We start from the raw sequence: 23,813 nt of genomic DNA, 5'->3' as shown, positions 1-23,813 counted from the left end.
CCTCTAAGTCGTGTAACCGGTTCGCGCTTGATATAATTTTGACATCGATTTGCGATACATCCACACAAACATAACACCAGCACTAAGAGTAAAAGTCAATACTATTGATAATTATTGATTTTTATTGCAATAAGACGATCATTTTTTGCCCAGCAGCAAACAGAGCAATTGCTAAATTCGATTCAAACACAAACATGTTTGCACACTCACGGAATCAGACACATTCAATGATGCTGTTCAGTGCTTATATATGGGGACATTTACTGGAGTAAATGTACTGCTTTCTTCATTTACATTAAATGTAATGAATAATTCATGGTAGCCCCTGGTGACTGCACCTACTTAACCCTTCGTAATTTTTAACGTTTTAATAATCTGCATAAACCACTGAGGCAAGCATTGGCAGGTTGTGATAAAGACATTAACACGATCTCAGAGATCTGATTTTAATGAGATTAACACGACTTCATCTTGTATTATAAACTCCCCACCACTAGGGTGACCATGGAAACGTTTTCGACAGGTTTTGAGTATAACACATTTTTCGAATTAAACTCCCGGCCAAAGGAACGTGTACAACTTGAAAATTAGATCTGACTGAAAAATTACAAACGTTATGAAATTGTTAGGAGGCTGAAAACAGTCGCCGAAAACACAACTAGGTATCGTATACATCACCATCGAATAACCATTTTTTGATTGTTTTATTTTAGCCACCCTCAAACATGGGTGTATACTTTCTTTTGCCTAGCAGTGTATTACACATCTTTTAAAAGAGGAAACGGAATAAGGAAACAGGAAATTGCAGGAAAGCCTCCTGAAACACAAACATGAGACACAGAAAAGCGTTAATCGAAACGCCGAAAAATATGAGAATCACGAAAAATGAAATGAAAACTCAAAATATGTGGAAAAACTCTCTCCGCAGTGGCGATATATTAGACGCGGTGGAAATAGTTCGGTCTTCTGTATATTTTGAGTTCGTTTGTTATTTGGGTGGTCGGGCAACCTAGTGGTTAAAGCGTTCGCTCATCACGCGGAAGACCCGGGTTCGATTCCCGACATGGGTACATTGTGTGAAGCCCATTTCTGGTGTCCCCCGCCGTGATATTGCTGGAATATTGCTAAAAGCGGCGTAAAACCATACTCACTCACTCACTCACTGTTTAGTTATTTTCTGTGATTCTCATTTGCCTTTTAAACGTTTCAGTGAACACTTCTGTGTATCATGTTTGTTCTCAAGAGATTGTGTATTCGGTGTGTTCTTGCTGTATATTTGTTGTTTATTTCCCTGTACGGAATTTTGAGATATACAATCACTTTTGTAGTTTTGAAGTATATGTCCGAGTATTTGCTGAAGCAAAGTATAAACAGGTGTAACATTCCAAAAGAACGTCTAATGAACAGAGTTATGTAATACACATTGACATCACAAAAAAAACACTTTAACGCCCTTATTGGTCCACGTAGTTTAGGATAATATCAATTTTCCGATAGAGTGTACATGACCCCCTTGTATATTTCACTCTAGCTCTTTCAAATTAAATCAAGGCATTAAACTTGGACCTTAAACTTGACATTTTCACAAAAATATATTTTGCAGTGAGTTACCTTTAACGCCGCTTTTAACAGTTTTCCAGTTATATCACGGCGTGTCAGCTTATTGTGGGAGGAAAGCCCGAAGTGATGCAGGTCTCAGACGTTTACCACTTCGATGAAACCCATGAGAACGGGTATGGTGCTGACAAACCTAGAAACATAATTGGAGCGGACCTGGATTCGAACTCACAATCATAGGTTTCTTGCCCAAGGGACGCAACTCTGCACAGCGAATGGCGGCGCCTCAGAAGACTGGGCCACCCGTGCCTCCGAGATATTTTGGAGGCAATACAGGCACATCATGCATTGTTCCCCAGTTCAATGTACTTCTAGTATTGAAGTGCCATGTCACTTGAAGGAAGAGACCACCCACCCACCCATCCGCCGAAACACTCACCCACTCACTCATCTGGATGAAATAAAGGTAGGCATGGAGAGTGTGAGCTGAGGAAGTAGCATCGCCGTGGGGGATAAGAAAAAAACCACGTTCGTTGTAAAAGGTGACTTAATGAATGGGATGGTCAGGCTCGATGGTGAGGGCCGTCTCTCATTATACCAATCACTGGTTTGTCTGGTCCAGCCTTGATAAACTAACATACAACACACAAAAGGGAGTGCAAGCCACGGGTCATTTGTTTGTCAGCATCTTGTTACATCACTTTTATATCTACGGAACTGAAAACCTCCCGCAGCGTTTGTGTTCGTCAGGTTGCCTGACGTAATGATGCGGGACTACCACTGAAGGGAGACAACTCCTAAAACCCAACTTCATCTTCCACGTTTTGAACCGAGCCATTCAACATTCTATATTGATGAAAGCGTTGGTAAAATATAATTAACCGCTGCAAAATATATAACCAAAAACAAGCACATTTGTAGTATTCTGCAAACGAAGTATAAGAAACGCCGAACTAAGAACGTAAGATTCTTAATCCATAAAACGGTCAGTCAGTGTTAAACCAGAATGTAATATTCTCTTGTCATAATTCCATTATTGTCATAATTCCATTATTGTTCCTGACCCGTGAAGATTCCGGGGTAGAATAGGTCTTCAGCAACCCATGCTTGCCATAAAAGGTGACTATGCTTGTCGTAAAAGGCGACTAACGGGATCGGGTGGTCAGGCTCGCTGACTTGGTTGATGCATGTCATTGATCCCAATTGCCTGGATCGATGCTCATGATATTAATCACGGGATTGTCTGGTCCAGACTCGATGATTTTACAGACCGCCGTCATATAGTTGGAATATTGCTGAGTGCGGCGTTAAACAACAAACAAACAAACGAACAAACAAAATTACTGTTCCTAGTTCCCCATCATGTGCTCCGTGCGCTGGCTTCGCGCAGTGTCTCAAGGTTTGGCCCCATCGTGTAGAGTCGGGTCCCTGTTAGTGTCTGCTTTTCATGGGTTCGAATCCCAGATAATGATCACCTTGTCCTGACACCATGATACGAGCGCTTGGGGTTTCACCAAAGTGGTAATTCAAATGTCAGTTTTTGGCGAAAAAATAAGTAATTTGTTTCTTGTACCCGCCCGATCATTATTTAAACCCCCAGCGTTGGGTTTTTTCGTATTCCGTATTTTCTAACCAAGGGCAGGTAACTCTAACCTGCTTGCCCCGAAACCAAAGTACAAACTGCACATGACTCAAAATGCCTCTTGTGTCCCTGTAGGTTGTGTCTGTGGTGACGGTGAGAGCTTATAGCCTTTACTTTACGCGTTTGACTTCCTGAATCGAATGTTAACGTTTCTGCTTTCGTCAGCCCCATACACGCGCTCGCGATTTTCACCAAAGTGGTAAACGTCTGAGAACTGCATCATTTTTATTAGTTGAATTGAAAAAAAAGATTGCGATTTTGTTGGGAAAATCCATTTCCCTAGATACATTTAGTCAATTTCCGAGAGAGAACAGAATTATAATATTCGTAGAAAGTATTTAAATGTCAAAGTGAAAATGCTCCGCAATCGGTTTCATAAAACAAACCTATTTGGGGGCGTGGCTTGAAACTACCGGCGCAGCGGTGACAGCGGTCATTGGCTGATATATTTGCCACGTTTATCTATGTTGTCATTCACACTTGTTATGCCTATACCATTTCTGTTAGTACTATTTATCTTACAAAATAACAATATTGCATACATTGTTAAATGTGTGAAACGACCTTTGATCTTGATCTTGTGAATAATTACTAACATCCTGTTTTGGTAAAGAAGCACCAGCTGTCCTCGGTCCTATTCCACACAATAAATACTTGTCAGGGATTAATCCCCCTAGTAAACAACTGAACGCATTTTCAGTGTTTTTACTTAGGTAGCATAAGTTGTGGACACGATTATCAAATGGATGGGCGGACAGAAAAACTACATCATTTATTAAAAAATCCGAGGCTGAAGCCGACAGACTGGGCGTTTGCCGATCGCCATGATCGTTGAAATTGCGCTGCGCGTCAAACACCGGGAACCCGTCTTAACCCCAGTAAGGGGAATCCCCTCAGTGGCGGAATTTTTCGTTTGGGAGCCGATATCGCCTGTCGATTTTCAAAAATGATTCAAGCATTTGTGATTAAGCATGCCCTAAAGAATTAAAATCTACAAAGCTGCTATGCTGACTTTACTCGTCCTTTGAGCTGACACGCTGAAAGCGGCGCACTTTCCTGACTCTCTCAGGACGGTTTAACTGTACCTTATGACGTATGACGTGTGCCCAGCGGCTTCCATATGGTGTATTGCAACATACTTAGACGGACTATTTTTTAGGAGATAAACATACTGTATTTTTAATGAAGTGTGAGGTTACCTGTAGATTTAACCGCGCAAAATTGAATTTGGAACCTCACGCACCGGTCACTGTGACACAAAAGATGTGACGTCATAGTGAGATATAGAAATAGGCCAGATTTCTCTGTTGTCCCTGAGCTTGAAACACTTTCGAACATTATTTAAATATTTTAATTATCTGCATTATGTAAATTATAATTGCACATGTAATTTGTTCACAGCGCCTTTCAACGATGACTGAGAAGGTAGTACTTTTTTGTGCCGTGGCGCGGGCGTTAATTCAGCTGTTTTGGTCAGCGGTGGTTATTGTGAATTGATATACCTCTGATTGACCTATTAGAAACGATTTCCAACTTCATGTTAAATTTTGTTACACAATCGTTGAAGACACCACTGTTTTAATAACCATAATCTGTGTTGCATATATGTGTTACATTCATTGTGTTGCATAAATCTGTTAACCAACAGATGCATACATCAGTGTTACATAAACCCTTGTTACATACGTTGTGTTACATCCGTGTTACATGCAGCTTTACTGTAACAACATCACGTGATTTCAGGGGTCTTTTTCGGCCATCAATCGAATTAGGCACTGTGAAGCTGAACCCGCCGCCTTCTCTTTCCCCCGACAGATTCCTGTTTTTACGATAAACCCTTACGAAACACCGCAAATCCATGGGCACACTGTGCATACATCTTGGAACTTTACGAATGAGCAACTTATATTGATTGATTTTCTCCGTTATTTGCAGTAGTCTGTGATCAAGTGCAGAAAATTAATATACACTGCCGTGCATAAGGTAGTATACACCAATGTTTGATGGCATCTTCCCGAGGCAAGGGAGTTGACTGCCTATAAATGTCTATGTTTGATGCTGGCTACAAAACCCCTAAGATATTCGATGGTGAAAATAATATGTGATACTACGGTACCATAGTTGTACACTAAGTTTGCACTGTTTCGGCGACTGTTTGAAGCCTAGTTTGTTATTATTTGATTTAAATCCATTTATCAAGTGTATACTTTCTATTGCACGGCAGTTTAAATTGAAAATTAAGAGAACAAGTGGCCTCTCAGACGTGTATTGTAGTACTGTTACCACTCTCATTAAAATCAGATCTTAGTTCTTGCTACCGCTAAACAAAGATCTGAGGACATCCCATTACGAGTTACGTCAGATCGACCTTGCGCGAACTTTGACCGACCAACGGAATGACCAATCAGAAGGCAGCTTTCTCGTGCTGTACGGCACGAACTAATTGGCGACTACATTTCGAAACATATTTTGACAAATTCTCGATTACAAATTTGAAACCTGAACAAAAGAACATTCTGGAATGGCTAATAGATGGTCTAGATTGTATGGATTTAGTCGTTAAACCCGTAACTATCGTTCGGAATACCCCGTGTTAAAGTCTTCGAGGTTGCATGATTAGAAATCACATTCCGACTGCCACTTTCATGATCTGGTAAGCGACGCTCTGATTGGTCGGATGAAAGGTCGTTCTGACGTGACCCCCTCATGGGATGTCTTCAGATCTTTAATGAGAAAGGGGCGGTCGGGTAGCCTAGTGGTTAAAGCGTTCGCTCGTCACGCCGAAGACCCCGTTCGATTCCCGACATGGGTACAATGTGTGAAGCCCATTTCTGGTGTCCCCCGCCGTGATATTGCTGGAATATTGCTAAAAGCGGCGTAAAACCATACTCACTCACTCACTTTAATGAGATTGTACTGTAACCACTGTGGTATTATCAAACGTCCGTGAAGATCCGGGTTAGAATTGATTATCTACAACCCATACTTGTCGTAAGAGGCGACTAACGGGATCGGGTGGTCAGGCTCGCTGACTTGGTTGATGCTTGGCTTCGTTTCTTAATTAAGTAAACAAATGCTCATGATAGCAATCACTGGATTGTCTTGTCCGGACTCGATTATTTACAGACTGCCGTCATATAGCTGGAATATTACTGAGAGTGGCGTTAAACAATAAATACAAACACACAAACAAAGCGTTATGAAAGTTCAGAGGATAAATAAAAAAATGTTGTCGCAGCAGCATCACATTCATTTCCGCTGTGCTTTTATTGAACCTAATCGTTACTTCAATACGCACCTCCCTCGTTTACTTTAATACGTATGTAACTCGTTTACTTCAAAACATATGTAACTCGTTTACTTCAATACGTATGTAACTCGTTTACTTCAAAACATATGTAACTCATTTACTTCAATACGTATGTAAATCGTTTACTTCAATACCTTTAAATGTTTGTTGTTTAACGGCGCAATATTCCATATTCCGTTATCTAACGGATCTCGTTTAGTAATCTAACCTGCGGGGCAAAAGAAGGTGTACATCCGTGTTTGATGAATCTTCCGTTGGCAGTTTTACGGCACCATTTGTTACACTAACGTGTTGATAACATTGTTATTTTTTCGTCAAATGCAATTTTCAAATGTATACTTCCTTGTCCCGTGTAACAACGCACAGCATGGACCTAAACAATTATCTACGCACATCGTTCTTAAACTGCAATGATAATAATATACTCATTGACACTGACGCAATAGTACATCGCAACAAATATTAATATCTCAAACGCCTTTCAAATAACTGAATTGATGGTTGATCAAATTGAGATATTTTTTTCTCCGCTGGGTATCGCTTTTTTCATGAATAGTTGAACGACACGTTGAACGTAAATTTATTTTTTTTCACACGCTCTTGATGTTCTGAGAGGCTTAAAGTATTAAAATTCCCCAGTAGAATAGTCAAGTCATACCCTGTCAAATGTATGCCATAAATCCTAAGCTCTATAGACTTTCGATCATTTTTAGATCACCATTGTGGCGTATGAAACCCAAGTCAGTGAGGGGTCAATGGTGAACAAAGTGACTCTGTTTGTGTGACACCGCCGCGCATTTACCGCTACCATACCCCTTGTGTGCACCGATTTGCTTTTATTACGCTCCGGACTCGCACTCCGTCAACAGATTGTGTCTTTAGTCAGTGTATGAAAAGAAAGGATTCCAAATTATTACCGAGTCTGAAAAGTCTTATGAGAAGTGATATTGTTGTTGTGAAAAAGAAACTGGTTTAGCGGGTGGGAATGACTCAGACACTACTTTACTCACGTTTTAAGGCGGGGGCTGCAGGTAACGGCGTCGAAGGTCTGCTCTGAAATAACTCGTGTATGTAACTGTTCGTGTTTAGAGGTCTACTGCCCCTGGGAGCGTGATTTTAGGGGAAACGTGTACATGTCAACAAGTTGAAGACGGTGGACCAGGTAAGACGCATATGACATTATCGACAGATTTTGAACGATTTATTTCGTATATAATATACGTGTGTTGGAGCTGGAAAACATTTTGTTTAACGCCGCTGTCATTGATCCAATTGAGTTTAAAACATACTAATGGTTGTGTGTTGTGAACGCCGCACTCAGCAATAATCCAGCTATAGGACGACAGTCTGTAAATTCACGAGTCGGGATTTTGAGAAATATAACGCGAGGCACATCGTCCCACGCCGCCGGCTACGATGAACACACGCACGCACGCACGCACGCACGCACGCACGCACGCATGCACGCACACACGCACGCACGCACGCACGAACGCACACACACACACACACAAACGGGTAATGTGTGTTTGTGTGTGTGTTTTGTCAGCTTTGGATGATGTTACTGATGTCAGAATTGTCTTTAGCGATGTAATATGCAACATGATTTGTGTGAATGATTATCTTAAAATGTCTCACATACTGTACCCATGTAGGGAATCGCACCGGGTTTTCGACGTGAAGAGCGAACGCTTTGACCACTAGGCTAGCCGACCATGCACCCGACTGATAATGAATTCGCAAGAAACCCCTGTTAAGATAATGAGTTGGTGTGAAATGTGGATTAACGTAACTTTCAAGAGTACTTCACTTATATAGGGACGTATGTGATTGTCTGTTTGTCTGAGTGGCTGTGTGTTCTAGTCGGACGTATGTCGGTGTTATAGTGCCAGCCCACTGAGATACCACGCCACAGCTCTGACTCAGAGCCGACCAGTCCTTGTGTTATCCACTTAATGCTGAGCGCCAGTCAGGGTAACAACAAGTACCATCTTTTAAAGATGTTTTGTTTGACGCGTTCTGGTTCGAACCACCGACCTTCCGCTTTCCGAACAGGCGCTCTATCCACTAGACCACGGGGGCGGTCAGGAGATGGAGCACCGACCTTTCGCTTTCCGGGCAGACGTTCTATCCACTAGACCACAGAGGCGGACATGGGATCGAACCACCGACTTTCCGCACTTCGGGCAGACGCTCTACCCAATACACCACGGAGGCGGACAGTTAATAGAATAAGCACACGCTTTGAGCTGATCGTACTCAGTACAGATGCTATAGAGATTTTCTTAAATTAGATTATGGATGTAATATGTGGGTCAAATTGATCACTTACTTGACCCAGGAAGCTGGAAGCTCAAACCAATACCGAAACTAGTGACGGTAACCGCCGACACGTTCGTTATATAGCTGTAATGAAAACATCTTTGCAAAAGTGAGTGAGTGAGTGAGTTTGGTTTTACGCCACTGTTAGCAATATTCCAGCAATATCACGGCGGGGGACACCAGAAATGGGCTTCACACATTGTACCCATGTCGGGAATCGAACCCGGGTCTTCTGCGTGACGAGTAAACGCTTTAACCACTAGGCTACCCGACCGTCCCTCTTTGCAAAAGAGGCGACCAGATTTGTTTTATTTAAGAGGCCTTTTAAGAAATTCTTCTGTGTTCATATGAACAACAACCTGAACAACAACAACAACAATAATGATAATGATAATAATAATAATAATAATAATAATAATAATAATAATAATAATAATAATAATAATAATAATAATAACAACAACGTGCATATTTATAATGCGCCAAATCCATACCCTAAATCATGTATAAAGCGCACTCAATTTTACATTCTCATCTCCCTGGGGAGTATACAACCCAAGCTGGAAGGTTAACAGCCACATTACCATCTCATCCTGCCGGGTTAAAATATGTTCTTTTCAACGCTTGCATGTTTTGGACATACGGAAACGTGCTGTTTTTTATAGAGAAGTTAATAAATACAGCAAGTGAAATGGTGGAAAATTCATTTTAGGTGACTGAGTTACTCATGGTTTGATGTTTTCTTGACGTTCGGACATCGGCTCTTTTTCGACACTTCTATACTAAGGGGCAAAAGAATGTGTACCGAGTTTGTATTTTTATGTAATTGAAACTTGTAAGATCTGTTGTTACATTTGATTACATCTATTCGACCATCACTCATTCTTGTAACAGTTTGCGCAAAGAAATCTGTGGCTTGGTAATTAAGTGTAAACATAAATTGATGAAGGCGGGGTAAGAAATGAACTCATGACCCCTACCATGTTTAAAAAGTGGTAAATTTGTCCCGAAAATAAGCAAGTTTAGTGATTTTCAAAACTACGGCGTCTGCAGTTGTTTATTATGCGAAATATTTTTATAATCTTTTTTATCAAATTATATTTAATACAATAAAACCATGGAGAGTGCTGACAAAGCGCCAGTACAGTTCATGTTTTGGATATAATATTGCTTACTTAACAACATGTTTTAAATCTAAAATCACACATAGGATGAATTCAACTGGGAGGAATAGTTTCTTTTGCTTCTCAGTATATATCGGGAATTGTGTCGTTTTCGTAAGATTTGCAATGGGGTAAAAAAGCCCACCAGTTGTTTGTCTTGTGATCATGGGGGGCATGGGTGGCCAAGTCGTCTAAGGTGCCGCGATTCGCTGTGCAGAGTTGCGTCCCTTGGACACGCCAGAAACCTATGATTGTGGATTCGAATCCCGGTTCGCCCCGATTATGTTTCTAGGTTTGTCAGCACGATACCCGTGCTCGTGGGTTACATCGAAGTGGTAAACGTCTGAGACCTGAATCACTTCGGGCTTTCCTCCCACATTAAGCTGACACGCCGTGATATAACTGGAATACTGTTAAAAGCGGTGTTAACCCCAAATCACTCACTCACTCTTGTGATCATGGCTTTATTTCAATCATCTCTCCATGTCACCGACCCACGGAGAATCAGGTTTAGAATAGGTCCCCAGCAGCCTGTGCTCGTCGTAGACGGCAACTAGCAGAATCGGGTGGCCAGTTGCGTAGATCGACGCTCCTGATGTCAATCACTGGATTGTCTGGTCCATACTCGATTAAAATAGATATGAATAGCTGGTTTGTATATTGTTGTTAGTTATGACTCGTCTTAAGTAAGTTTGTCTTGAAGAAACTTGAACATTCTAAGAAACTTTATATCAATGTGATCTTCTTCTGTATTAATTCATACACATGCAGTGTACTCTGCCACCGTAACGATATGACCACTATGGTTAATTTCTCAAGAGGGGCGGTCGGGTAGCCTAGTGGTTAAAGTGTTCGCTCGTCACGCCGAAGACCCGGGTTCGATTCCCGACATGGGTGCAATGTGTGAAGCCCATTTCTGGGGTCCCCCGCCGTGATATTGCTGGAATATTGCTAAAAGCGGCATAAGACCACACTCACTCACTCATTTTAAGAAATGACTTATTGCTCAAAATAATTGAGACACAAGATACAGTTGGTCGATAATAAATCATAAAAGGATTGATTTGTATGACCTGTGTTGATATGCTTAATATAGAAAGACACGATTGTGAGATGCTCTGTATATCTTTATAACGAATCTTAGACAGTTTAACTAAAAGAATAACACCACTAATGGAGACCCAAAACCTTTACTACTTTTCAAAGAGCATTTGGTACATGGCATCGATGAATACGATCAATCGATCCAAGCAATTTGTATACGATGACACGCATCAACCAAGTCAGCGAGCCTGACCATCCGATCCCGTTAGTCGCCTCTTACGACAAGCGCTGTCGCCTTTTACGCCACGCATACCTGGGTTGCTGAAAACCTATATACTACCCCGGATCTTCACGGGTCGAAACATTAGGAGGCATAGGTGAGATTACTCCATTGTCAAGTTGATCGGATAAGGTAAATGATGTATTTAGTGATATTGTGTCAACAAATTTACTGAACACGAATTGCTAAATCGCAAAATGTGTTTACCATCTTCCTTTGAGCAGCATCCTTGTTTGTCATTTCTTATCATGGCTAAATTAAGCAAATGATTTAAACGCATGTATATGTGGAACGAAACACATTAATTTAACACTTTTTGTCACAAAATTTAAATGTAATTAAGGGTTCATGGAACAGATTATAAGTTGCACAAATTATTCACAATGCCCTTTTTTTCTCGTCGAAAAGCCTGAACCTGATATACTGTTCCTGTAACAAACTTTAGGAAACAAAAAACATAAACTGATTATACAGGCAGTATGACCCACTAAAAACACTGATAACGCACACGTGTGTTATTCAAAAGGTAAAAAAAACACCCCAAAGATTTCAATCTATCTCATTGAATGTCAATTGACAAAAAACATTTCTTCGTCTCAACGAATTGAAAGGGTCTTCTTCTTACAATGCAACTTTCGTTACGTAAATCAACCTTCGTGAGAAGAGCTAATAATACTCTACGGCACGTCCGTGACAGCTTCCACAACTTGTGGACGACCACATCGACTTGAAAGGTCCTCGTCCGAAAAAACAACAACTCACAGTTGAGTAAAGAAGCCTTGCTCGAAAACTTACAACGGGTTGTCAGTCCTTCCAGCCAAGAATGCCAGCGTTGATTTATTAAGACCATTTGCGGTTTTCCAAGACGCCGCCCAAGAAAGGACGAAGGCAATATTGTACCAGTGATTTGGACAACCAGGGACACGGGTCGACACGGCTAAGGCGCCGCAATTCGCTGTGCAGAGTCGCGTCCCTTGGACACGCCAGAAACCTTTTTATCACGGGCTCGAATCACGGTTCGCCGCGTTTCTGTGTTTGTTAGCACCATTCTCGTGGGTTTCATCAAAATGGTAAACGTCTGAGACGTGCATCACTTCGGGTTTTCCTCCCACATTAAACAGACACACAGTGATAGAACTGGAATACTGTTCAATGCGGCGTTTAACCCGGCTCATTCTTTCACTCTTCAACAACCATTGGGACAGCACAAAGACTACTCTATGTGGTTGAAAGAAATCAAACGACTTCAGCAACTTATGATCTATGTGGCTTGTTGACAATAAGAAATGTCGACAAATGTGGCCCAAGTTATCGCGAGAATCTAGCTATTAATTGTGTGTACAATTTTAAAATCATGGATGCTGCTTAAGGGATGAATTTGGGGAATGGCTTTCAGAATTTGTAAGTGCATGATGTCAAGTCAGTGCATGATGTTATCATTGGTAGAATGCACAAATTGAAAAAGAAAAACAATGAAAACAACAACAGAAACCGCTACTGTTGCAGACAGCTGTCACCCAAACCCTGGCTGCCTGACATGAAAAGTTTCTAGTTTTTCCTAAAGACAAAACTTCAAATACCAACAAATGCAGCAATCATGTGTAAGCATCACGACATTAGCTGTTGACGAAAGGACTTGGAATAAGTGACATCATATTAAAATATGCCACATATTGATATATTGCAGGGCACAGAAAATGTACCACCAAAGCCCTGTCTCATAACCTTAATTCTTAATAGAATCAAGAAAATAGTTGGAATTAATATGTGAATTCTCAACGGATTTTCGTTACCTCAGATAAGAACCAGAACCAGGTTCATTTCTTGTGGTGGAGGCAATTTAACGCATCAGAGACAGCAATTAATGTTCAATGCAATTACCGCTTTGGACTTGTACCATATGTTCTCGCGTTGTTTCTGGTGGACAATTGACTTGCCTTTGCATGTGTTTTTGAAGGGTGCGACCAGGTAGGACAGGACGTGCACACCTTTTCCGAACACCTGGAATCATCACTATTTGATTTATTACTCATAAAACAATGCTCATGATATACTCGGAATCAATAAACGGAGTTTCTTGTGATAGTAGAAAGAGGTACGTCGCTCATATGAGGAAAAACCCTGTATTGGCTCGAGACTTGATCCATCATGGGAAGTGATACCGCACAAAACCTGAACCGAGGCAACTGAAACGAACCATGTTTAAATGTTTTATTTGTCACTCTCAAGAAATCTAATTTACGTTGAACACACGCGAAATGTCAAATGCATAAGCCTCAAAGATTATTTCGTTATTTCTTTACACTCTGAATACAAAAACGTACGCATTCGTGCAGAATGTGTGTCGAAGATGCATAATCCGCCCATGTTCCGTTTCTACTTTTGTATGTACTGTGTCAGCAACTTCATCAACGAATTTCTGTCTGGGTGAGAATATCAGACAAGCGAACAACAGATTATTGATCCCTGGAGCTTTTACAATACTATTTATAAATGTCTGAAGGTGCCTATTAATTGACTGCACAACATCGACATTGTATCCTAAATGTAGACAGTATGCGTCTGTCTGACCACGTCCTGATAACACCGTGTATATGTAGACAGTATGTCTCTTTCTGACCACGTCCTGATAACACCGTGTATATGTAAACAGTATGTCTCTGTCTGACCACGTCCTGATAACACCGTGTATATGTAGACAGTATGTCTCTGTCTGACCACGTCCTGATAACACCGTGTATATGTAGAGAGTATGTCTCTGTCTGACCACGTCCTGATAACACCTTGTATATGTAGACAGTATGTCTCTGTCTGACCACGTCCTGATAACACCGTGTAAATGTAGACAGTATGTCTCTGTCTGACCACGTCCTGATAACACCAGGTATATGTAGACAGTATGTCTCTGTCTGACCACGTCCTGATAACACCGTGTATATGTAGACAGTATGTCTCTGTCTGACCACGTCCTGATAACACCTTGTATATGTAGACAGTATGCTTCTGTCTGACCACGTCCTGATAACACCGTGTATATGTAGACTGTATGTCTCTGTCTGACCACGTCCTGATAACACCGTGTAAATGTAGACAGTATGTCTCTGTCTGACCACGTCCTGATAACACCGTGTATATGTAGACAGTATGTCTCTGTCTGACCATGTCCTGATAACACTGTGTATATGTAGACAGTATGTCTCTGTCTGACCACGTCCTGATAACACCGTGTATATGTAGACAGTATGCTTCTGTCTGACCACGTCCTGATAACACCGTGTATATGTAGACTGTATGTCTCTGTCGGACCACGTCCTGATAACACCGTGTATATGTAGACAGTATGTCTCTGTCTGACCACGTCCTGATAACACCGTGTATATGTAGACAGTATGTCTCTGTCTGACCACGTCCTGATAACACCGTGTACATGTAGACAGTATGTCTCTGTCTGACCACGTCCTGATAACACCGTGTATATGTAGACAGTATGTCTCTGTCTGACCACGTCCTGATAACACCTTGTATATGTAGACAGTATGTCTCTGTCGGACCACGTCCTGATAACACCGTGTACATGTAGACTGTATGTCTCTGTCTGACCACGTCCTGATAACACCGTGTATATGTAGACAGTATGTCTCTGTCTGACCACGTCCTGATAACACCGTGTACATGTAGACAGTATGCGTCTGTCTGACCACGTCCTGATAACACCGTGTACATGTAGACTGTATGTCTCTGTCTGACCACGTCCTGATAACACCATGTATATATAGACAGTATGTCTCTGTCTGACCACGTCCTGATAACACCTTGTATATGTAGACAGTATGTCTCTGTCTGACCACGTCCTGATAACACCGTGTATATGTAGACAGTATGTCTCTGTCTGACCATGTCCTGATAACACCGTGTATATGTAGACAGTATGTCTCTGTCTGACCACGTCCTGATAACACCTTGTATATGTAGACAGTATGCGTCTGTCTGACCACGTCCTGATAACACCGTGTACATGTAGACTGTATGTATCTGTCTGACCATGTCCTGATAACACCGTGTAAATGTAGACTGTATGTTTCTGTCTGACCACGTCCTGATAACACCGTGTAAATGTAGACAGTATGTCTCTGTCTGACCACGTCCTGATAACACCGTGTATATGTAGACAGTATGTCTCTGTCTGACCACGTCCTGATAACACCGTGTATATGTAGACAACATGTCTCTGTCTGACCACGCCTTGATAACACCGTGTATATGTAGACAGTATGTCTCTGTCTGACCACGTCCTGATAACACCGTGTACATGTAGACAGTATGCGTCTGTCTGACCATGTCCTGATAACACCGTGTACATGTAGACTGTATGTCTCTGTCTGACCACGTCCTGATAACACCGTGTATATGTAGACAGTATGCGTCTGTCTGACCACGTCCTGATAACACCGTGTACATGTAGACAGTATGTCTCTGTCTGACCACGTCCTGATAACACCTTGTATATGTAGACAGTATGTCTCTGTCTGACCATGTCCCGATAACACCGTGTATATGTAGACAGTATGTCTCTGTCTGACCACGTCCTGATAACACCGTGTATATGTAGACAGTATGTCTCTGTCTGTCTGACCACGTCCTGATAACACCGTGTATATGTAGACAGTATGTCTCTGTCTGACCACGTCCTGATAACAACGTGTATATGTAGACAGTATGCATCTGTCTGACCACGTCCTGATAACACTGTGTATATGTAGACAGTATGCATCTGTCTGACCACGTCCTGATAACACCGTGTATATGTAGACAGTATGTCTCTGTCTGACCACGTCCTGATAACACTGTGTATATGTAGACAGTATGTCTCTGTCTGACCACGTCCTGATAACAACGTGTATATGTAGACAGTATGTCTCTGTCTGACCACGTCCTGATAACACCGTGTATACGTAGACAGTATGTCTCTGTCTGACCACGTCCTGATAACACCGTGTATATGTAGACAGTATGTCTCTGACTGACCACGTCCTGATAACACCATGTATATGTAGACAGTATGTCTCTGTCTGACCACGTCCTGATAACACCTTGTACATGTAGACAGTATGTCTCTGTCTGACCACGTCCTGATAACACCGTGTATATGTAGACAGTGTGTCTCTCTCTGACCACGTCCTGATAACACCATGTATATGTAGACAGTATGTCTCTGTCTGACCACGTCCTGATAACACCGTGTATATGTAGACAGTATGTCCATGTCTGACCACGTCCTGATAACACCTTGTACATGTAGACAGTATGTCTCTGTCTGACCACGTCCTGATAACACCGTGTATATGTAGACAGTATGTCTCTGTCTGACCACGTCCTGATAACACCGTGTATATGTAGACAGTATGCGTCTGTCTGACCATGTGCTGATAACACCGTGTATATGTAGACAGTATGCGTCTGTCTGACCACGTCCTGATAACACCGTGTATATGTAGACAGTATGTCTCTGTCTGACCACGTCCTGATAACACCGTGTATATGTAGACAGTATGTCTCTGTCTGACCACGTCCTGATAACACCGTGTATATGTAGACAGTATGTCTCTGTCTGACCACGCCCTGATAACACCGTGTATATGTAGACAGTATGCGTCTGTCTGACCATGTGCTGATAACACCTTGTATATGTAGACTGTATGTCTCTGTCTGACCACGTCCTGATTACACCGTGTATATGTAGACAGTATGTCTCTGTCTGACCACGTCCTGATAACACCTTGTACATGTAGACAGTATGTCACTGTCTGACCACGCCCTGATAACACCGTGTATATGTAGACAGTATGTCCCTGTCTGTCTGACCACGTCCTGATAACACCGTGTATATGTAGACAGTATGTCTCTGTCTGACCACGTCCTGATAACACCGTGTATATGTAGACAGTATGTCCGTGTCTGACCACGTCCTGATAACACCGTGTATATGTAGACAGTATGTCTCTGTCTGACCACGTCCTGATAACACCGTGTATATGTAGACAGTATGTCCCTGTCTGACCACGTCCTGATAACACCGTGTATATGTAGACAGTATGTCTCTGTCTGACCACGTCCTGATAACACCTTGTACATGTAGACAGTATGTCTCTGTTTGACCACGTCCTGATTACACCTTGTACATGTAGACAGTATGTCTCTGTTTGACCACGTCCTGATAACACCTTGTATATGTAGACAGTATGTCTCTGTCTGACCACGTCCTGATAACACCTTGTATATGTAGACAGTATGTCTCTGTCTGACCACGTCCTGATAACACCTTGTATATGTAGACAGTATGTCTCTGTCTGACCACGTCCTGATAACACCGTGTATATGTAGACAGTATGTCTCTCGCTATCCCCTCCCTTTTCCCTAGAAAAAAGCCAGCGGCGCCGCTAGTACCTCGCTATCCCCTCCCCCTTCCCTAGAAAAAAGCCAACAGCGCCGCTAGTACCTCGCTTTCCCCTCCCCCATCCCTCGAAAAAAGCCAGCAGCGCCGCTAGTACCTCGTTTTCCCCTCCCCCATCCTTCGAAAAAAGCCAGCAGCGCGGCTAGTACCTCGCTATCCCCTCCCCCATCCCTCGAAAAAAGCCAGCAGCGCCGCTAGTACCTCGTTTTCCCCCTCCCCCATCCCTCGAAAAAAGCCAGCAGCGCCGCTAGTACCTCGCTATCCCCTCCCCCATCCTTCGAAAAAAGCCAGCAGCGCGGCTAGTACCTCGCTATCCCCTCCCCCATCCCTCGAAAAAAGCCAGCAGCGCCGCTAGTACCTCGCTATTCCCTCCCCCATCCCTCGAAAAAAGCCAGCAGCGCGGCTAGTACCTCGCTATCCCCTCCCCCATCTCTCGAAAAAAGCCAGCAGCGCCGCTAGTACCTCGCTATCCCCTCCCCGTTCCCTAGAAAAAAAGCCAGCAGCGCCGCTAGTACCTCGCTATTCCCTCCCTTTAACCCTAGAAAAAAAGCCTGCAGCGCCGCTAGTACCTCGCTATTCCCTCCCTTTTACCCTAGAAAAAAGCCAGCAGCGCCGCTAATACCTCGCTATTCCCTCCCTTTTACCCTAGAAAAAAGGCCAGCAGCGCCGCTAGTTCCTCGCTATCCCCTCCCCTTTCACTCTTTAAAATCACATCAGTGTCGCTAGTACCCCACTCCCCGTCCACCCTCCCCGTCACGCATGTACCCCCGTTACCCTTTTCTCCACCGACAAGCCGCCCACCTTCTTAAAGGACCTGCATTCACCGCCACACCACTATTTGCACGTCTAGCTCCCAGGGCAACAGGTTCTACAAATTGTAAACGTCAGTGTCATCAGCGCTGCAGTTTCGGGATAACGACACCATGGATGTGATCGCAGGTGGATGACACCGCGCGGCAACACACGGGACTCGTTCGTCAGTTGACACCATGTTGCATGGACTAGACACTTTCATGTTCACCCAGGTCACGGTGACCTAGTTTGAATGATCGGCAAGAAGGACACAAGCCCTCAGGGTACTGTTTGTAAACACGAGGCAAACAAACGTCACCTTTCACTATTGAACTACCAGTCTGCCCGACATATGCCGAGCTCGGGGATATATAGGGTAGGATATACACCTTCTTCGATTTAATACAATGAATCCATGGTGCAGCAAAGAATCGAATAGGCCACTAATCGTTTAGTGTATTTTCATTGACCGTAAACAGTGTATTATGCATGTTCATATGGTAGGCATATCGTGCCTCGTAATTTGGAAGTTTAGTTGAGCAATACATGACTCGCAACCGGTTTAGCCGGTGTATTATATTACAAGCATAACGACAGCTCGTATATTTCACGATAGGGCAATTTCTTTAAAACGTTGAGTGTCATATAATTTACTCCCATTACATTAAGCCATACGTTGATGGACCAACACGGAGGACTGATCACGGAGGATTCGGTTGCTTGGGTAAATACTCGTACAGTCTTGTATATTTATAGGAAATACCGTTTATCCGATGGTACTAATCCCACTGATTCACCGGATTAACATATTTCCGAATTAACGAAATATAACTCGGCCCTTTGTGTGTTTTTATGTCTGAATCAGTCTAATGGTTTTCAACACGAGTTAGATGATCTTTTAGAGTTTTAAAAAAAAGTGGAGGTTATAAGTCATGTAGAAAAGACTTAAATTATAGTGTTTTGATAAGGGGTTCGATAAGGAATAAGAAAAAATGCCTTTATAATCAGAAAGCTTTCGAGGTGGTTGATTTTTTTTCATATTTGGGGATGTTGTTGAATTATAATAAAATATTTATTTGTGTTAAAAAAAACAGATGGCGGATCAGGGTAGGAAAGGATTATTTTGTATCTGTCGCAATAGTAATCTCTTAAACATATTATCATTATTTGACTTTTATATCGGCAGTATACTTTGATATGCTTGGGGTTAAAAAAAGGATAGTAATATTGAAAAAGTACATCTTGATTATGATAAAAATATACTTGGAGTAAAGAGGTTTACATGTAGTGATCTGATGTATTCCGAACTTGGCGATGTCCTTTAAAATATATCAGAATGTTTAATATGGTTAAATGTTGGTGTATTATCGATAATTGTATACTAAAAACTTGTTTTGAATTTGTTAATATGAAAGCTAAATATGAAAATGTTTGCAAATAGGAAAATGATGTTAGAAGATATTATTAAACAGTATTGGTTACAACGATATTTGCTTGAAGCAAGAGTTTCATTAAACGTTTCTTTGCCTGAATATTTGACGAAGGTATTCAGACACGATCTCATATATCAACTTCAAGCTGTTTTTTCTACTGTGTTATCAAACTGTGTTTTGTACAGACAAACTTTATGATCATCATTTCCTAATTATGGTTTAGGAAATCAATTTCTTCTCTTTCTTAGATAATATTTGACTAAATTAAGACCATCTTCACTTATGTTAGCAATAAAAACTGGAAGATGTAAAGGTTTAAATATTACTGAACAGAAAATGTTTGTTTTGATGTTAAAGGTGAGTTTTATTTTGGACATTCATGTCTATTACATTTAGAATTTAGAGTGAGTGAGTGAGTTGGATTTAACGCCGCTTTTAACAGTATTCTACTTATATCGCGGCGTGTCATCTTAATGTGGGAGGAAAGCCCGACGTAATGCAGGTCTTAGACGTTTACCACTTCGGTGAAACCCACAAGCACGGGTATGGTGCTGACAAACCTAAAAACATAATCGGGGTGAACCGGGATTCGAACCCACAATCATAGGTTTCTGGCGTGCCCAAGGGACGCAACCCTGCACAGTGAATCGCGGCGCTTTAGACGACTGGGCCACCCGTGCCCCCTTTTAGAATTTAGAAAGAAATATACAAGACCATTTTATTGAAAATAAACCCTCTGTATTCAAACTTATTTAATTACTAATATTACAGGATGTAAAACAGTTATATAATTTAGGAAAGTTTCTGTATCATTGAAGTTTAGATGTGAGTTAAGTAAGTTCATGTATGTGCATTCTCCATTTGACATAAATATGCCTGTTTATTACCATATACCCTACACAACTTGTCTGTATGAGGGAGAGGGGCGGTCGGGTAGCCTAGTGGTTAAAGCTTTCGTCGTCACGCCGAAGTCCCGGGTTCGATTCCCTACATGGGTACAATGTGTGAAACTCATAACTGGTGTCCCCCGCCGTGATATTGCTGGAATATAGCTAAAAGCGGCGTAAAACTATACTCACTCACCGTATAAGGGACCTATGTTGTATTTTTTAAGAGTATATTTTAATACCGATAAGCTGTAAAGTTTAAGGTAAATAAAGAATTGAACCGAATTGTATGCAGACGCTCTACGTAGTAATCGTCCGTGATTTCCTGGCTCCCTGACGAATTTGCAAAATTGGAACGCGGGTTTGGCACATTCATTTAAATGTAAAACATATCGCATTTTCAAAATTGATAATAAGATTAACGCAAATTTATTAAATATTCTGCCCCTTCAGCTCTTAAAATACTCTTCTTTCGAACACCCTGTCACCGACTGACAATTGGAAAAAATAAGATAGCATAACACGCATAAGTGATCATATTTGTAGTGAGTGAGTGAGTTGGGTTTAACGCCGCTTTTCACAGTATTCCAGTTATATCACGGCTTGTCAGCTTAATATGGGAGGAAAGCCCGAAGTGATGCAGGTCTCAGACGTTTACCACTTCGATGAAACCCAGGAGCGCGGGTATGGTGCTGACAAACCTAGAAACATAATCGGGGCGAACCGGGATTCGAACCCACAATCATAGGTTTCTGGCGTGTCCAAGGGACGCAACTCTGCACAGCGAATCGCGGCGCCTTAGACGACTAAGCCACCCGTGCCCCCGATCATATTTGTAAATTATGTGAAATAAAAGATGTTGGCGATGACTGCCATTATATTCATAATGTACATATTTTAACGATGCTTGTAAATTCTATATCTCGTGTAAATATAGGAATCAACCAAAATATGCTAAAGTTCATAGAACTGTTTACTCTGAAACAATTTATGTAAAGAAGAGGATTTGTCAATGAAATCATCATGAAAGCTGTTAAAACTCCCGGCTAATCATGTCTGCCTCATTATGTTATCTCTGTTTGTATGAGTCTCGGCTTGAGTGGAATAAAGTTATGTTCTTTTTTCCTATTTCTCGATGTTCGGACTAACGAAATATTTTTATTGGGCAATGCCCATTTGTGTGTAACGCCCCACGTGGTAATCGGCCGAGGTTTCCTAACTGTCGGTGTCCGAACTAACAAGTGAGTGAGTGAGTATGGTTTTACGCCGCTTTTAGCAATATTCCAGCAATATCACGGCGGGGGACACCAGAAATGGCCTTCACACATTGTACCCATGTCGGGAATCGAACCCGGATTTTCGGCGTGACGCGCGAACACTTAACCACTAGGTTACCCGACCGCCCCTCGAACTAACGAGGTTTCGCTATATGATGAATAGTTTTTAGGATTGGTTTGGTAATAGGGCCTGTGGTATTCTGGCGGTGTGACGTGTAAACATTAATGATTGATGACTAAGGCGAATATGTTTCGTTCTGGGCTACTGATTTGAGTTATGTGGATAACGGTATCCCGAGAACATTTGAGTTTGATGTTCGTAATTTGCATTTAGATTCTATCAACATTCTGACCAGTCCCTGTGTGTAGTTGTCATTATTTAGACTAACCTCAGTAAACCGTCCACGTGTAGATAACTGAGGTTACGAAAGCACTTAAGAAGTGGGATGTCCTGACGAAATACAGTTTACTGTAAACGAGAAATTAGACGACAATCAGGTAGATATTGATTGCTTCATTTTCAAAGTTTTAAAATACGAATAAGAGTGTGTGGGTATATTATGTTGTTAATATACTCAGATGTCATAAAATACCACGTCTGTTGGTCCCGACCCTGGTGAGAGGAGCTGAGTCAGTGTGTGAGTGAGTTGGGTTGGGTTTTAACATTATTCCAGTTATATCACGGCGTGTCAGCTTAATGTGGGAGGAAAGCCCGAAGTGATGCAGGTCTCAGACGTTTACCACCTCGGTGAAACCCACGAACGCGGGTATGGTGCTGACAAACCTTGAAACATAATCGAGGAGAACCGGGATTCGAACCAATCATAGGTTTCTGGCGTGTCCAAGGGACGCAACTCTGCACAGCGAATGAGAGGAGCTGAATTTGGGTTTGACGTCGCGGCAAATTATAGAGCGAAGAGATTTCAAAACAAGTAAGCATTTAATGGATACAACGATTCAGTGTACCGTTTCTGAGTGGGGTATTCATGTTAAACAGCGGCATAGTATCTCAGGGTTTTAGCACCATAAAACCGGCATTAGTCCGGACGCATACACCCGCACACACACCTGCACGCACACGCACACGCACCCACACACACACGCACGCACGCACGCACGCAAGAACGCATAACTCTATTTCACCTCACCTTACATTATAACGTTAAAATAATGAGATTAATTAGTCAATCGGGAAAGTTGCTAATCCAGCAAACTCGTAATCCGGACGACTTCGCCATGAACGGCCCGGTCCGGTTAGCCAGGGTTTCGCTATATACAAGATGCAGATATAGTTTGTCTTGTCACATCCCCACTCACTTCGTCCTATTAATATCAGATTGCTATTCGCGATCAACTGGGGTTGGGGTTTAACGTCGCGTTCAAGATTATCGCACTTATATAGCGATGTGCATGTTCGTGTGTGTGTTTGTGTGGCTGCTTGTACTAGTCCGGACTGATGCCGATTTATAGAGCTAGCTCACTGAGATACCGCAGTTTAACATGAACACCCCACTCAGACACAGTATACCGACTCCCAGCCGACCAGTCCTTGTTTTAGCTCCTTAATGCCGAGCGCCAGACAGGGTAACAACAAGTACCATCTTTTAACGTCTTTTGGTATGACGCGGGCGGGGATCGAACTCCGGACCTTCCGC

The 23,813-nt window shown here is 42.1% G+C and overlaps 1 protein-coding gene across 2 annotated transcripts in view; it reads left to right on the top strand.

Annotated features, from left to right (window-relative positions):
* The first annotated feature begins 7,542 nt into the window (after nt 1-7,542).
* The window catches only part of LOC139447263 (uncharacterized), a 55,008-nt gene continuing 38,737 nt past the window's right edge, over nt 7,543-23,813 (top strand). The window contains exon 1 of one of the 2 annotated variants that reach the window (XM_071228535.1): nt 7,543-7,671. The gene's annotated coding sequence lies outside the window, so the exon portion shown is untranslated. Of the gene's footprint in view, nt 7,672-18,721; nt 18,938-23,813 lie in introns of those variants that run through there. The other variant, XM_071228537.1, reaches the window with a different exon arrangement.

Source organism: Haliotis cracherodii, unplaced genomic scaffold (assembly GCF_022045235.1).
Source record: "Haliotis cracherodii isolate W230 unplaced genomic scaffold, xgHalCrac1.p SCAF_7, whole genome shotgun sequence".
Classification (NCBI taxonomy): Eukaryota; Metazoa; Mollusca; class Gastropoda; order Lepetellida; family Haliotidae; genus Haliotis; species Haliotis cracherodii.
The sequence above is the reverse complement of the archived record's forward strand: the minus strand, read 5'-3'. Positions and strand labels throughout refer to the sequence as shown.